Source organism: Pogoniulus pusillus, chromosome 11 (assembly GCF_015220805.1).
Source record: "Pogoniulus pusillus isolate bPogPus1 chromosome 11, bPogPus1.pri, whole genome shotgun sequence".
Lineage (NCBI taxonomy): Eukaryota > Metazoa > Chordata > Aves > Piciformes > Lybiidae > Pogoniulus > Pogoniulus pusillus.
In genome coordinates, this window is record NC_087274.1 from 26,630,679 (window position 1) to 26,644,545 (window position 13,867).

Genomic DNA, 13,867 nt, shown 5'->3' on the forward strand with positions numbered 1-13,867 from the left:
CGCGGGGCACCCAGCGGCAGCAGCTCCTGCAGCTCAGCTCCTCGGGCTGGCTCTACACAAGCCCCATCAAGGAAGAGCTCCCGAGGCTTGGGGTGTGCAGCAGCCTCAGGGGACAGGGCCGGCAGGGGGACACGCTGGCCGCTGCCACCGCAGCGGGAGCCCTCGGCGTGGGAAAGCCTTTGATCTAACCAGACCTCCTCGGGCTGCCCGCCGGACTCGGCTCCCACCGCGGTACCTGCTGTTGTGACAGCAGCAGAGCCCACATCCTGTCACCCCTCTGCAACCCGCGGGGCCACCCCTCGGCCGCAGCACGGCGGGGGGAGGGGGTTGCGACACCCAGGCAGTGACACATCTGCGTGGGACAATGCGGAGCTGGTTCCCGTCGGGGCACGGCGCCGGCTCGCTGCAGCCAGGGCTTTATTTTTCCAGCGGCTGAGGCAGGCTACGTGCAGCAGCCGATGGGTTCCACCAGTAACTCCTCTCTCTGCAGGAACATGGATCTGCCTCTGTAATTCATGCATGCCTGGGAAGTTCAATCCAGTCCCACTGGAGCAGCAAGCTCAGTGGGAGTTTATTTATTTAAAAGAGTGCATGCAGTAGCATGGAAAAAAAAAACCCAAACAACCCAGAATCAACACTATCAGAAAGAGTAAATCGTCATCCTAAGCCAGCTTTGCTTTCCTTAAAGCATAGTCTAGGGCAACTGCTCTTAAAGTGTGGATTCCAGGGAGCCTTGGCTTTGGCACTGCGGTCCCCACAGAACAATATGATAGCATAATAATTAGAACATTTACAAAACGAGGATAATCTATGGCTGATCCAAGTTTCTATGGAAATCTGGAGGCTACGGTGTGTGCAGCTGTTCCCATCTAATGCAAAGGTTGGCTGGAGCTCTGCTTCTAACTTCAGGAATCATTCCCCTGTTGTGTTTACGCAGTTCTCAGCTTGCACAGCTCCGCAGTGGAGCTTTTGCATGGTGCCCGAACAAAAGGGTGTCTTCCCCTCCCCACTCGGCCCCAGCAATTAATGCTCTCCAGCTTAATGAAACGCCTCTGCTGAAAGGTGTGGGTGCTCACGGCGTGTCACAGATGCTGTGCTGCAGGAGGTCTATCAGAAGATCAGATGCACCAGCAGAGAAATGGAAACACTTGCCTGTGATACCCACAGACACAGCCCCACAAAGCCTTTCCCTGATCGCTCCACTTAAAATCTGCAAGATGTTTACTGTGGAATCCTAGAATGGATTGGGTTGCAAGGGACCTCCTAGTTCCAGCTCCACTGGCTATAAGCAGACACACCTTCTACCAGACCAGTTTGCTCAAGGCCCCATCCAACCTGCTTTTAAACACCACCAGGCTTGGAGTCTCCACAGCTTCTCTGGGCAGCCTGTTCCAGTTTTGATCCCCTTGGAACATCCCCCACACCCTCACATGAAGCTGCTGGTGGCACCATCCCCACAAGGCTTAGGCAGCAAAGGAAGGAGCTAGGAGCTGGCCCAGCTGTGAATACAGGTCCATCTCTGCACCTCGTGCTCCTGAGCCAATGAATCCTGCTAACAGGTTTTGGTGAGCCCACCCAGACCAGGGGAAGCTGAAAAGAAGGCAGATCCCCAAAGGATGAGACCAGCAGCTTCAGGGCAGTTACTTATTTTTATCTAAAGCTGTGGGCATCTTTATATTGTGGCTGTATTAACACTTCTACAGATGGCACATGGAGATCAGTTGCAGCATAAGAGGTTCCACCTCAACACAATGAGGAACTTCTTTACTGTAAGGGTCCCAGAGTACTGGAACAGGCTCCCCAGAGAGGTTGTGGAGTCTCCTTCTCTGGAGACTTTCAAGGCCTGTCTGGATGTGTTCCTCTGTGATCTGTGCTAGATTGTGTGATCCTGCTCTGGCAGGGGGGTTGGACTTGATGATCATCTTGGGTCCCTTCCAACCCCTAATATCCTGTAATCAGGGGAGGCTGTTGGATGACAAAGCAAAGCAAGACCCAAGGTGGACCCTAAACCTTATGATGAAGAACTTTTAGGGCTGATCCCACTGGTACTTAATAAATTAGGCTGATAAAAACCTGGACAACCTGCAACTGCTTGTGGGGGACCAGAAAGAAAGTATTTGGTACCTGATCATCTCTGTGCCATAATGATATTTGACATTCACAGACTTATCTCCAGTAAGTCTGTGCCTGATGTAAGCAGTTTGCATTTGGCAATGTTAAACTGCTAATGAAGAAAATATTAATGACCTTGTCCTGGGTTCAAACCTCTAAGGAAAGGAGGTTTGCCAGCAGAGCAGAGCTCCAGCGGCTACGCAATGGCCCCAGGGGTACAAAACTTTTAGGTCTCATCAAAACAACTGTCTTAAAATCTGGGTTTTGACAGAAGTAAAACTGTCAGCCAGGAGTGCACAGAAGAAAATCTTTTGGGTGAAGCAGTGCTGGAGGTTCTCATCCTGAGCACGGATCCATTGAATAGCTCCCTTAGCATTAGGTTTGAATTCAAAGACAGAGACACATCAAGTTTGGGAGCTTCACAGTGAGAACTGAAAAAAATCATGCAGGAATCAAGCAGATCTTTTAAGCACCTGCCTTTAAATAATTCCAACCATGTTCCTGTAGCCCTACCTCTATTTTAACTTAAAAAAAACCCCAAACCACCAAACTCAGGATCACCACTGCAATACAGGTCAATGTTTTAGCCTTATTTCTTTACCTGAGTCCCTGGGTTTGCCTCCTCCTGTCTTCTTGGGCAGGTCCCCATTGTGTTGCCAGGCACCCACACACCATCTTCATGGGATATAATCCTGCAGTCTGCGTCGATCTTCCCCTCTCCTGGTTAATCAACAATATTGGTTTTGAACTGCTGATCCTGCAGTGATTTTTCAGTTTTTCTCTGGAATGAAACTGTCACACAGGAAGCAGAACTCATTGGTTGTACCAACGGGGGAGACTGAAAGGATAGAGGGGACAGAAGAGCAAACTCATAAAAAATTAGGCTCTAAACCCATCCTTAAAACAGAAGGAAGCAGCATTGGGCAGGGAAGGGAAAAGTACCTGATTCTATGTATTCCTCAAGTGCTTTCTCCATGGGGGAGCTAAAATAAAACCAACAGAGAGATGGATCTTAATGCTCTCACAGGGACATTAGAAGATCATTGCACTTGTAGGCTCCTTGTCTTCTCCAGTCCATTAACATCCTGTTCACACGCCTCCTGCAAGATTTCCCTGGAGATGTCACCTTCTTTCATCACATCTGACATCTAATAAAGACATAAGAGAATTTAATAACAGGCTGCACAGCAGAGACTGCTGTTCAAACAGCCAAGGCTGCTGCTGGTGTCTTGTTGCTAGAGATGCTGAGGATAAGAGTGACCAGGAAAGTGTGGGGTGTTTAGTTTCAAAGGTTATGCCAGTGAAGCTGCTGGGGTCACCCCAGCCAGTCCAGACATTGGATGAAATAAGGTGCAAAAACCTTCTACAGCCCCTCCAGCTACACCTGTTCTAGTCCAGCTCCTTATCACCTGGCTCTACATCTTCACACAAATTTTTGGAGTTGGGGGGCAGGATCCTTAGACAGCCAAGCAAGTGAAAGAGACTAAAATGGTCACAATGCTTCTTGCACCATTTTCAGTAGTGCTGAATTTAACAGAATATTCCAGAATTACTTAAAAATCCCCTGCCCTGCTTGAGAAACTGGTCTGAAGGTACCTGGGTTGGTCTCCTACAGGAACAAGCATTTGCACAAAGAGCTTTTTGCACAGAGCTTTTATGGCTCCTCTCCCCCAGCCCTGACTGAGTTTCCACAGCCAAAACTTCAAGACAGACCATTGGGTTTGGGTGCTCAAACTGAAACATCTTAGAATCACAGAATCATTTCGGTTGGGAAAGCCCTTTAAGATCATCCAAGTCCAACCATTCTCTAACTCTACCAAGGCTGGTGCTAAACCACGTCCCTCAGCACCACATCTCTGCCTCTTTGGAACACCTCCAGGAGCAGGGATTCCAACACCTCCCTGGGCAGCCTGTTCCAGTGCTTGGCCACTCTTTCAGTGTAGACATTTTTCATAATATCCAATCTAAACCTCCCCTGACACAACTTGAGGCCATTTCCTCTTGTTGGTACTAGGGAGTCCAAACCCATGTTTGTGTGCTCATTTGGCAGAAGCATGCTGGGGCACTTTCTAGAGAGGCTTTTTATTGCTGGTGACGGGCGATGGGCTGCGCTGCCCAATGTTTGTGATCCTCCCCACGTGTGCCTTTAAGCAGAGCAGGGAATAAGCTGAGTGTGGAGAGATGCTTGGTTACAAATGTATTTTATCTACCACGAGGTAAACAGAGATGAGAAATGGAAAATTGTCTATTTGCTGAAAGCTGAGCCAGCAACCCGAGGGGGAAGCTGACTGTGCCCTTCAGAGCTGGGCTTCCAGGTTTTGGCTCTAGTGTGCCATCAGCCCCGTTATATCCACAGTGACACTGCCAAGGCCAAACATCAGCAACCACTTGCTTTCTGCTGCCTTAGAACCTCAAGCCACGTGGGATGCAGAGTACAGGCTTTCAGGCTTTCTCCCTTGGGATAAGATCTTTTTGAGTAGTTTTAAATGCAGGCAGAGAGGGAGGAGTGGAATCCAGCTTTGGGGACTGCAGCAGGCACTGCAGAAAAGGTGACAGCCTTTCTTAGAACCACAGCACTGTTTCACTTGGTAAAGACCTATCATGTCCAACCATCAAATTAGCACCAGCTTGGCCTTTAAATCATGGCCTGAAGTGAGAGGTCTACACAGGTTTTGAACGCTTCAAGGGATGTGACTACACCACCTCCCTAGCAGCCTGTTCCAATACCTGACCACTCTTGCAGGAAATGCTCTTCCTAATGTCCAAAATAAACCTCCCCAGCACAATTTCAGGCCATTTCCTCTTGTTCTGTCCCTTCTTACCAAGGAGAAGAGACCAACCCCCACCTCATTTTTGGCCTCCTTTGAGGGAATTGTAGAGAGCCAGGAGGTCTTCCCTTGGCCTTCTTTTCTCTAGGCAGAACATCACCAGGTCCCTCAGCTTCTCCTCACAAGACCTGTTCTCCAGACCTTAAACACAAAGAGGAAACACACAAGTTAAGGTGCTAAATGGGATTTGAAGAGAATTGGTCTAAGTTTTTTCCCTGTTCTTGTCACCTCGACCTTTGCTTTTCAACTGTTTAACCAGATGTGCTCAGTGTTTCTGGAGATTCCTTCTAAATCAGACTAAGGATGAGATTCTTTTCCAAGCTGGTTTCTTCCAGCAACACACAAATGTTTTTTTGTTCCTGCACAGGCTTACTGCCTGTCTCCCTCCTCCTGGGCTCCCTGCTGTTGGTGTCCTTGTGCCCCTGGAGACCTGCCCTCATGCCATAAGAGCTTGCTGCAGCACCCACTTCTGCAGTTCCCCTGAGTCCCATTCACTTTGCTGCTGGAACATTGAGCTACAGAGAAGAGGATTGCAGAGCTCAAAAACACTCACAGGGAGAAGAGAAGGAGAAGCCAAGTGTTGGCTACTTGGCAAAGGCTGCGTGTTTGCTGCTGCTGCTGTGGAAAATGCCTGGGAGGCACCATTAAGCCATAAGCTTATTACTATGGGCTGGCTTGTGTCCACACTGCTAAGGACCAGCACTCTCTGAAGGACACTGGCCACCATGTCATGCAGCATTTGGCCTGGGTCTGCTCTGACCTTCCTGCAGAGCCCCCACAGAGCTTGGGCCAATTATTCTTGTATCAGGGACATTCAAAATTCTCCAAATAGTGGAGGGAGTGGGTGGCAGCCTACCAGCAGGGTGGTTGTGCAGCAGGATGTGAAGATCTCTGGGTTCTGCAGCATGGATGGCAGGGAGGCCAGTGGGCATGAAGTCTCCTGGGGTGGTTGGAGGACTGTCCAGGGCAGAGTCTGGTCAGCTCATGACAGGTTCTTCTGTCTGGCCAAACCTGGAAAAAAGCACCATCAGTCACGTCAAGGTTCCTCCCAAGGAGAAACCAGTTGGTTTGCTCCAGAGACAGGAGGGAGCTCATATGCATGCCGTGGAGACAGCTGGTGAGCAGAGCCCTGCAGGCAACAGCGGCAGCCAAATTGGCTGCGCAGAAGAAAGGTGCTGCCATACTCCCACCGTGGTCTCACCAAGTGAGATGCTACACACTTAAGGAGCAATGCAATTTTCCCTCACCCATCAGCATGGCTGCTCCCTGCTCACCTGCCACCCTCACAGCCATCAGTCAGGAGGTGCCTCGAGCACATGGCCTCTCAGTTGTCGTTAGCTCCTAAAGCTTTGCCAGATGAGGACAATCTTCGTGCCGTGGCTGTCAAAGTTTTAAAAGCTAGTGTGACAAACCAGCAAATCTTCTTTATCTCTTTCAAATGCTGGCTTCACTTTTGAGGACCTCACTATAAGGACATTGAGGTGCTGGAGTGGGTCCAGAGAAGGGCAGTGAAGCTGATGAAGGGTCTGGAGATCAGGCCTGGTGAGGAGCAGCTGAGGGAACTGGGGGTGTTTTGCCTGAAGAGGAGACTGAGGGAAAACCTGGCTCTCCACAACTCCCTGAAAGGAGGTTGGAGTGAAGTGGGGGTTGGTCTCTTCTCCCCACTATCAAGTGATAGGAGGAAAGGAAATAGTCTAAAGTTGCACCAGGAGAGTTTTAAGCTGGGCATCAGGAAACATTTCTTTGCTGCAAGAGTGGTCAGGCATTGGAACAGGCTGAGCAGGAAGGTAGTGGAGTCCCCATCCCTGGAGATATTCAAAAACTTTGTGGACATGGCACTTCAGGACATGGTTTAATGGCCATGGTAGTGTTGTTTGACGGTTGGACTCAATAATCTTGGAGGTCTTTTGCAACTGAAACTATTCTATGATTCTTTCAATTGCCTTAGCCTTTAGGCTCACGTTTTAACTTTAAGAATGCAAGATGCTAAAAGCGCTCCCATGAAAGCAAACTGAACAGCCCCCCAGGGACTGATTTCAGCAGCTCCCCCACCCCATTTGCAGTCAGTGTTTTCAGTCATGCAGCTCTGGCCACAGAGCAGCACAAGGCAGCACTACTCTCTCTCTCCATCTCCTCTTTGCAGCAGTAGATGAAAATGTTTACTTTCAAATAGAAATGTAATTATGGAGGGAATAACTGCAGATAAGGCTGCACCTCTCTCAGCCACCACAAATTATAGCTTCACATTCTAACAATAAGCCAGGACCAAATTAATGCCCTTGATTAATTTTACAAGGGAGTGGAGCCAAGGCCAGTCAGCACAGGAGAAGCTTTATACTGCATGACCTCACTCCATCCATCCTCTTCCTGTCCAGTGGAGGAGCAGCTGATGGTGCATCAGGTGAGCCCTTCCTCCCGAAGAGGTTGCTAAGCAATCAGCTGTGGGGTCAGAAATGCTGAGTGCTTAATAAGCTGTACATGGGAGTAGAGATTAACTTGATTTGATGATGATTTTTTTTTCCCCTTTCCAAGTATTAAGTGCACTAGGATGGCTCTGAAATAGTTTGGAAGCAGAAACTCACACGGGTTTAAGGTGGTGGTGTACAGACCGAACTAATTTATGGTGCGTGCTATGTGCTGAGTTGCAAAACCATGCTTGTATTAGTGATTGAACAGGGGGAACAATTTGATTTGTCATTACTAATAGGGATGTAACTAAATTAGTCTCCCACATACTTGCTGCTGATGAGGTCATGCTCAGATTTCCCTTTGTAGAGGCACATTCTCACTAGCTTTAACCACAGCTAAGACACCTACTGTGTGAGTAAGGCTGTTACGAAACACTGAAGGGCTTTCAGAGCAGCTCAGAAATCCAAGAAAATGGTGGAGGGAGGGGGGGAAAGAGTAATTTTTTTTTAAACCTCAAAGATAAGCTTTAATATTCAGCCCTATGTTGTACATTTGATTAAATATTAATTCACAGCACTGTGTTGGGTACTCACAACCAAGCTCTCCTGACCCGTTTGAAATGCACGGTCACGTATAGAAGCCTGGCGTTTGGAAAAGGACGGGGCACTGCTGTAGATCCCACTTAAACCTCTCCTACACTTCTTGCTTAATTAGTGGCTTAACCCTCCCCCTTACGAGCTGTTGATTTGATTGCAGTTGTGGAGTTAGGAAAACATTGCCCTAAGACAGATATGCAGGCTTTGAAAAATGCAGAGTCTCTCTGCAATATTTATTTTGGGGTTGCTTTTGGTTTTTAGCAGAGCAGTAAGGGATGAAAGATGGCAGCCAAAGCCTGGGTTATTCAAAGGACTTAGCTTGTACTACCAAAGGCAGAACTGCCATCAGGATGGGAACACTGGGAATTGGGCTGCTTTCTACTTAAAAAGAGGAATAAAGCCAAAACAGACACTGGGGAGAGCAGCTTTCTGAACTACTTAGTAGGATGCATGTGCGAAGCAGGAGGTTCATGGTGCAAGCTGGGAAGCTGAAACATCCAAGGTTGTAGTGAGGTGGGAGTCGGTCTCTTCTTCCTAGCATTAAATGGTAGGAGAGGAAATGGCCTCAAGTTGCACCAGGGGAGGTTTAGATTGCATGTGAAGAAAAATTACTTTGCTGCAAGAGTGGTCAGGCATTGGGACAGGCTGCCCAGGAAGGTGGAGTCACCAACCCTGGAGCTGTTCAAGAAACCTGTGGACATGGCACTTAGGGACGTGGTTCAGTGGCCATGGTGGTGGTAGTTTAATAGTTGGACTTAATGATCTTAGAGGTCTTTTCCAACCAAAACAATTCCATGACTTGTCTTCCTCAGGAAACCTGGGAGAAGACACTGCAGGTTAACAGAGTGCTGCCTCTGCCCTGTTGCTCTACAGATGGGACATGACATCCTTGACCACAGGCAATACACCACAGCTATCAGTGAACGATTTGCTGCCATATGCCCCAGCTTTGACCAGCAAATAAAGGCAGCCCTGGGGTACAGCCACCTTCTCCCCATCCACACTTCCAATGTCTCGCACTGGCGTTTCTGGAAGCCCTGTGCCAGACTGTTAACAGCATTGCGTTTGGTATCAGTGCTTTGATCTCCCCACTTAAATACCACATTAATTCAGAGCTCCCCTGGGTGGCCAAGTTCACAGCATTAACCTCTTCTGCTGGAAGTTTCTAATACGATTCAGAAAGAATTCTGTGCATTGCAGCAGAAACAAAACCTCATCCTTAATTAAGAGTATAAATATGAGGGGTTTCGATCCTTCTGCTAACCAGGCACCAGCTCTTCACTGAGTTAAAGCAAACCATCCAGCTGCATGTGTTCAGCCCACAGCTCTCCTTCAGCACACAGTTCTTTCAAGCTCAAAGAGACCTCTCAGATCTTCGAGTCCAAACACTGACCTGCCACCCTCTGGGGCTTTTTAGTCTGGAGAGGTCAAGACTGAGAGGGGATCTAACCAATGTATATCAATATCTGAGGGCTGGGTGTGAAGAGTTTGTCCCTCTCTTCTTGACACTTGCACCCTGTAATAGGATGAGAGGCAATAGATGTAAACTACAGCACAGGAAGTTCCAGCTCAATGTGAGGAAGAACTTCTTTACTCTAAGGGTCATGGAGCACTGGAACAGGCTCCCCAGGAGGGTTGTGGAGTCTCCTTCTCTGGAGACTTACAAGACCCACGTGGATGTGTTCCTGTGTGACCTGCAACAGATTCTATAGTCCTGCTCTGGCACGGGGCTTGGACTCGAAGATCTCCACAGGTCTCTTCCAACCTCTAACATCCTGTGGTCACCATGGCCACTAAACCATGCACCAGAGTGCCATGTCCACATGTTTCTGGAACACCTTCAGGGACAGTGACTCCACCACCTCCTTGAGCAGCCTGTTCCAATGATTGCCCAGCAAAGAGGGCATTTCCCTGAACACATCAAGCACCTGTCAGCAATGAGCTAGCTGGATCCTTAAAACACTGAGATTTTGATCCCTCCTTGTGGAACAGAAACCAAGCTGCCAATTTTGGGGACACCCAAATTTCACTGCTGCTGTCAACTCACAAATGGATTACTGCTCTTTCAAATTCCTTTAAGAAGCCCTTCAAGGATAGGATCCACCAAGGGCTCAAGCTCAAGTTTTGCAAAGAGCCTTTCAGTTGCTACCCACAGGTTTCTGATTTCTTACCAAGAATGTGCTGTGGGTGTGTGACCACCTAAATCCTGGTGGTGCAGAGCTGGCTGGAGCACTGCTCTTCCCAATGCCTGTTAGGTATGCTGCAAGCACAGATGGGGGTAGCAGTCACTTTACCACCCAGTGCAGAAAGGATTCTGCTGGTGGTGCTGGTGATTGCTTTGTAGGACTCCAGACTGCACCTCTTGGTGTGGAGTTTCTTTTAACCTAATTACATTTTAAGTTGTATTTCCAGGTTCCTACCTGTAGCCACACAAGCAGATGCTGCCATCACTAAGGTGGGTGCTTGGTTTCATGCTCATTCTTCTGCTCCCAGTGATTCTTGCCAGTCTGGTCCTGGGCAGGACCAAGGCTGCTGTGGAAGCTGTGACATCAGTCCTGCAATCCTCTGACTCTGTGTCCATGGGCTGGCACAGCCCAAAGCCTACACCTTATGGTCTGAGATGAGTCCTGCTGGACCACTGGACGAAAGCAGGGAGCATCACCACTACCGGCGTGCTGCTGAGCTGGGCTAAATCCCGAGTTAATTCCACTGCCGACGTCTCCTCATCATCTACAGGGAAAACCAAACCCCTGTTTTGAGTGGACAGGGCTGCCACCTGGAGGCACCCCAGTTTTCCTGCACAGTGGAGAGAAGGAAGTGTCTGTAGGCTCCAGAGATACTGGCCGGTCACGTAGGACGTTTACGCAGCCGTGTTGCACAGCCAGGAGGTGACAATTTTGGCACCTCAGCTGGGCAGAGGCTCTATGCTGGAGGCTTCTCTGGGGTTAAGGTTTTCATCAGGAAGCAGAGTGGTTATTAGCTCCCAAACTGAGCCAAAGTGACCTCAGGGGTTTTCTCTCCAAGAACCAAATTTGGGCAGGACCCTAACATCCACCTGCCCACTGATGTAACGCTGTTGAATAAGCAAGGATCTAAAGCACTTCCACCTTCCCCAGGGACCACAGGAACCTCACCACAACCCTCATCCTAACCTGCCTTTTCTCTGGTCACAGAACAGTAGGGGTTGAAGTGCTCTTTGCAGATGATCCAGTCCAATGCCCCTGTCAATGCAGGTTTGCCTAGATCAGGCGGCCCAGGATCACAATGTCCAGACATGGATCGAAAGTCTCCAGAGAAGGAGGCTCCCTAAGGTCTCTGGGCAGTCTGCCCCAGGACTCCAACACCCTCAAAGTAAAGAAGTGTTTCCTTCAGTCCAAGTGAAACTCCTGTGTCCTAGTTTGTAGCCGGCGCCCCTGGTCAGCACCAGCCTTGCAAAAGTCTCAGCCTTACGGTAAGCAGCAGCGCTGGGTTCCCAGGAGGACCAGCGATGAGCACAGCAGGGTTGCAACACGGCTTGTGCCACCAGAGTGCTGCATCAGAGCCCAGGCTGGCCAGCATCGGGTGGTTTGAGCAAGAGGAAGCAGCCTCAGAAGCACTGAACTGCTGCAGTTTTCTGGAGAAGCCAGCAGCAACTGGGCAGAAACCAAAGGTGCAACCAAACACCCAGAAATCCAGCCAGCGGTGCAAGGCCACCTTCAGCTCCTCACCCTTTCCTGCCCAGGCTGGGGGATGAGGAGTCTCAGTGTGCACAGAGCAGCTCCTTCTGCAGTGTTCTGGGTAGCAAAGCAGCAGAGCAAGGAGCCAAAGAGGGGGTTGTGGTGGGGTCTGGTGCTCCTGCCACCTTACCTGGTGTGGTGTCTGGGTGTTTTCTCCACCTCTGTGACCACAGCTGTGTCCTGGTCCTTTTCTGATACCTAGAAATGCAGTTCAGCAGCAGTTAGGACAGGGGCAAGCAAAGGAGGACACAGGAGGTCTGCAATGGGAATAAGAAACACTTCAAACCTTCTTAGCCCACCAGGTCACCACCAGCCTCTGCCGTTCAGAGGGCATCACTAGGGGACACACCCTGCACAGCCACCCCTAGCAAAGGGCTCTAGCTCTTGTTCAAACACTCTTCCTTGCTCTCCTCCATACCATCCCAGTCCCTCTCACACCAGAGAACAACGGAGTACCCAGATGGGGAGAGGCCATTAAGACTGAGACCAAGCATTAACCTAACACTGACAAGTCCTTGACTAAACCATATCCCTAAGCACCACATCTACACAACTCAGACACCTCCAGAGGTCTCCAGAGGACTCCACCACTGCTTTGGGCAAGGTTTTTCCAATGCCTCAGAACTCTCTCAGAAGAAATTCTTCCTAATATCCAACTTGAACCTCCCTTGGCACAACTTGAGGCTGTTTCCTCTTGTCCTATCAACTCGTCCTGTCAGCAACCAGCTGCCCACAGGATTTTACCACCTGAAGTGCACAGACTGTTAATGTGCAAACCCCCTTCTGCCCAGCTTGGGTGAGAACATTCAGTGCCTCTCTCAATCATCTGTGTGATGTGTGACTTGCTCCTCACAACCCAGCTGCAGCATCTCACCAGGGCTGGTTCCTCTCCCTTCGATGGCAAGCACTGTCTCTGCTAGCCAAGGTCTTGGTGCTAATGCTGAAGGAGGAGTTGTAAATTCCCTTTCCCCCTGTCCTGAAGATGGGATCCGTCTCAATGGAACCATCTCAGATTCACACACAAGGAGCTAATTAGATTAAAACTATTGCAATTATCATTTCATTTACCTCTGGTAAAACCTTAGGGAAACATTTTGAATGGCAGAAAATTTGAGGATGCAGTCTCTCAAAGCTGCTTCTTCAAAGCCTGATGCTCAGTCCCTCCTCCACTGCCCGAGACTGGAGGTGTGCTCCCAGGAAAAGGGCATGTGTGGTAGCTGCTGCAGTGCACAGGCCACAGAACAGTGCTGGGTTTGATCCTAGTCATGTTTATCGAGGCTGCTTGAGATGTCTTTGATATCACCAGCCCATGGTAACTGTGCCCAACTCTCCCTGCCCCTATCCAAGCAAAATGAGCCTTAAAACACCCTTTCCACCTGTCCTGAAGATGGGAGGTGATGGAAGCACAAAAACATAAGACAGTCAGCAGGCAGGGATTTGAAAAGCAAGAAGAAGAAACTTCATTCTGAAACATCTTTATGAAATCCTTCTCAGAGGAGGGAAGAGTTCCTGTCCCTGATGAGCTTTCATTCAGCACAGACTGGCAGCAGTCCTCCAAAGGGAAACCAGAACATAAATGGGGAAATAAATCCTATTTCCTCCACTCAAAAAGAGGCCAAAGATAAGAAAGCTCTGGGGCCCTCATCGTAAGAAGGACATGGATGGAGAGCATCCAGAAGAGTCTCAAGAATGATTCAAGGGCTGGAGCACCTCTCCTCTGAAGACAGGCTGAGAGAGCCAGGGCTGTTCAGCCCAGAGCAAAAGCTCCAGGGAGACCTTAGAACAGCCTTCCAGGGTTTCAAAGAGACTACAGGAGAGCTGGAGAGAGACTGTTTACAGGGCAGTGGCTTGAAACTGGAGCAGGGCAGATTTAGGCTGGACATTAGGAAGATGTTCTTTAAAAAGAAGGTGGTAAAACACTGGAACAGGTTGCCAGGGAGGTGGTGGAACCTCTATCTCTGATGACATTCAAGGTCAGGCTTGGTGGGGCTCTGCTGGCTGTAAGGAGCTGGTGGAGGAGGTGACTTTCAACAGTCCCTTCCAACTACTCTGTATTTCCACAGCCATATCAGGACAGCCCTGGGAGATGAAAACCCTCCTGCTGCACAGAGGTCCTGCCTGGAGCTCTGGCTAAACTGGGCAGTTTTCCATCCTTTTCAGCTTTGCCCTACCCACAGGCATTTGGAAAACCAGCATGAAACTCTCC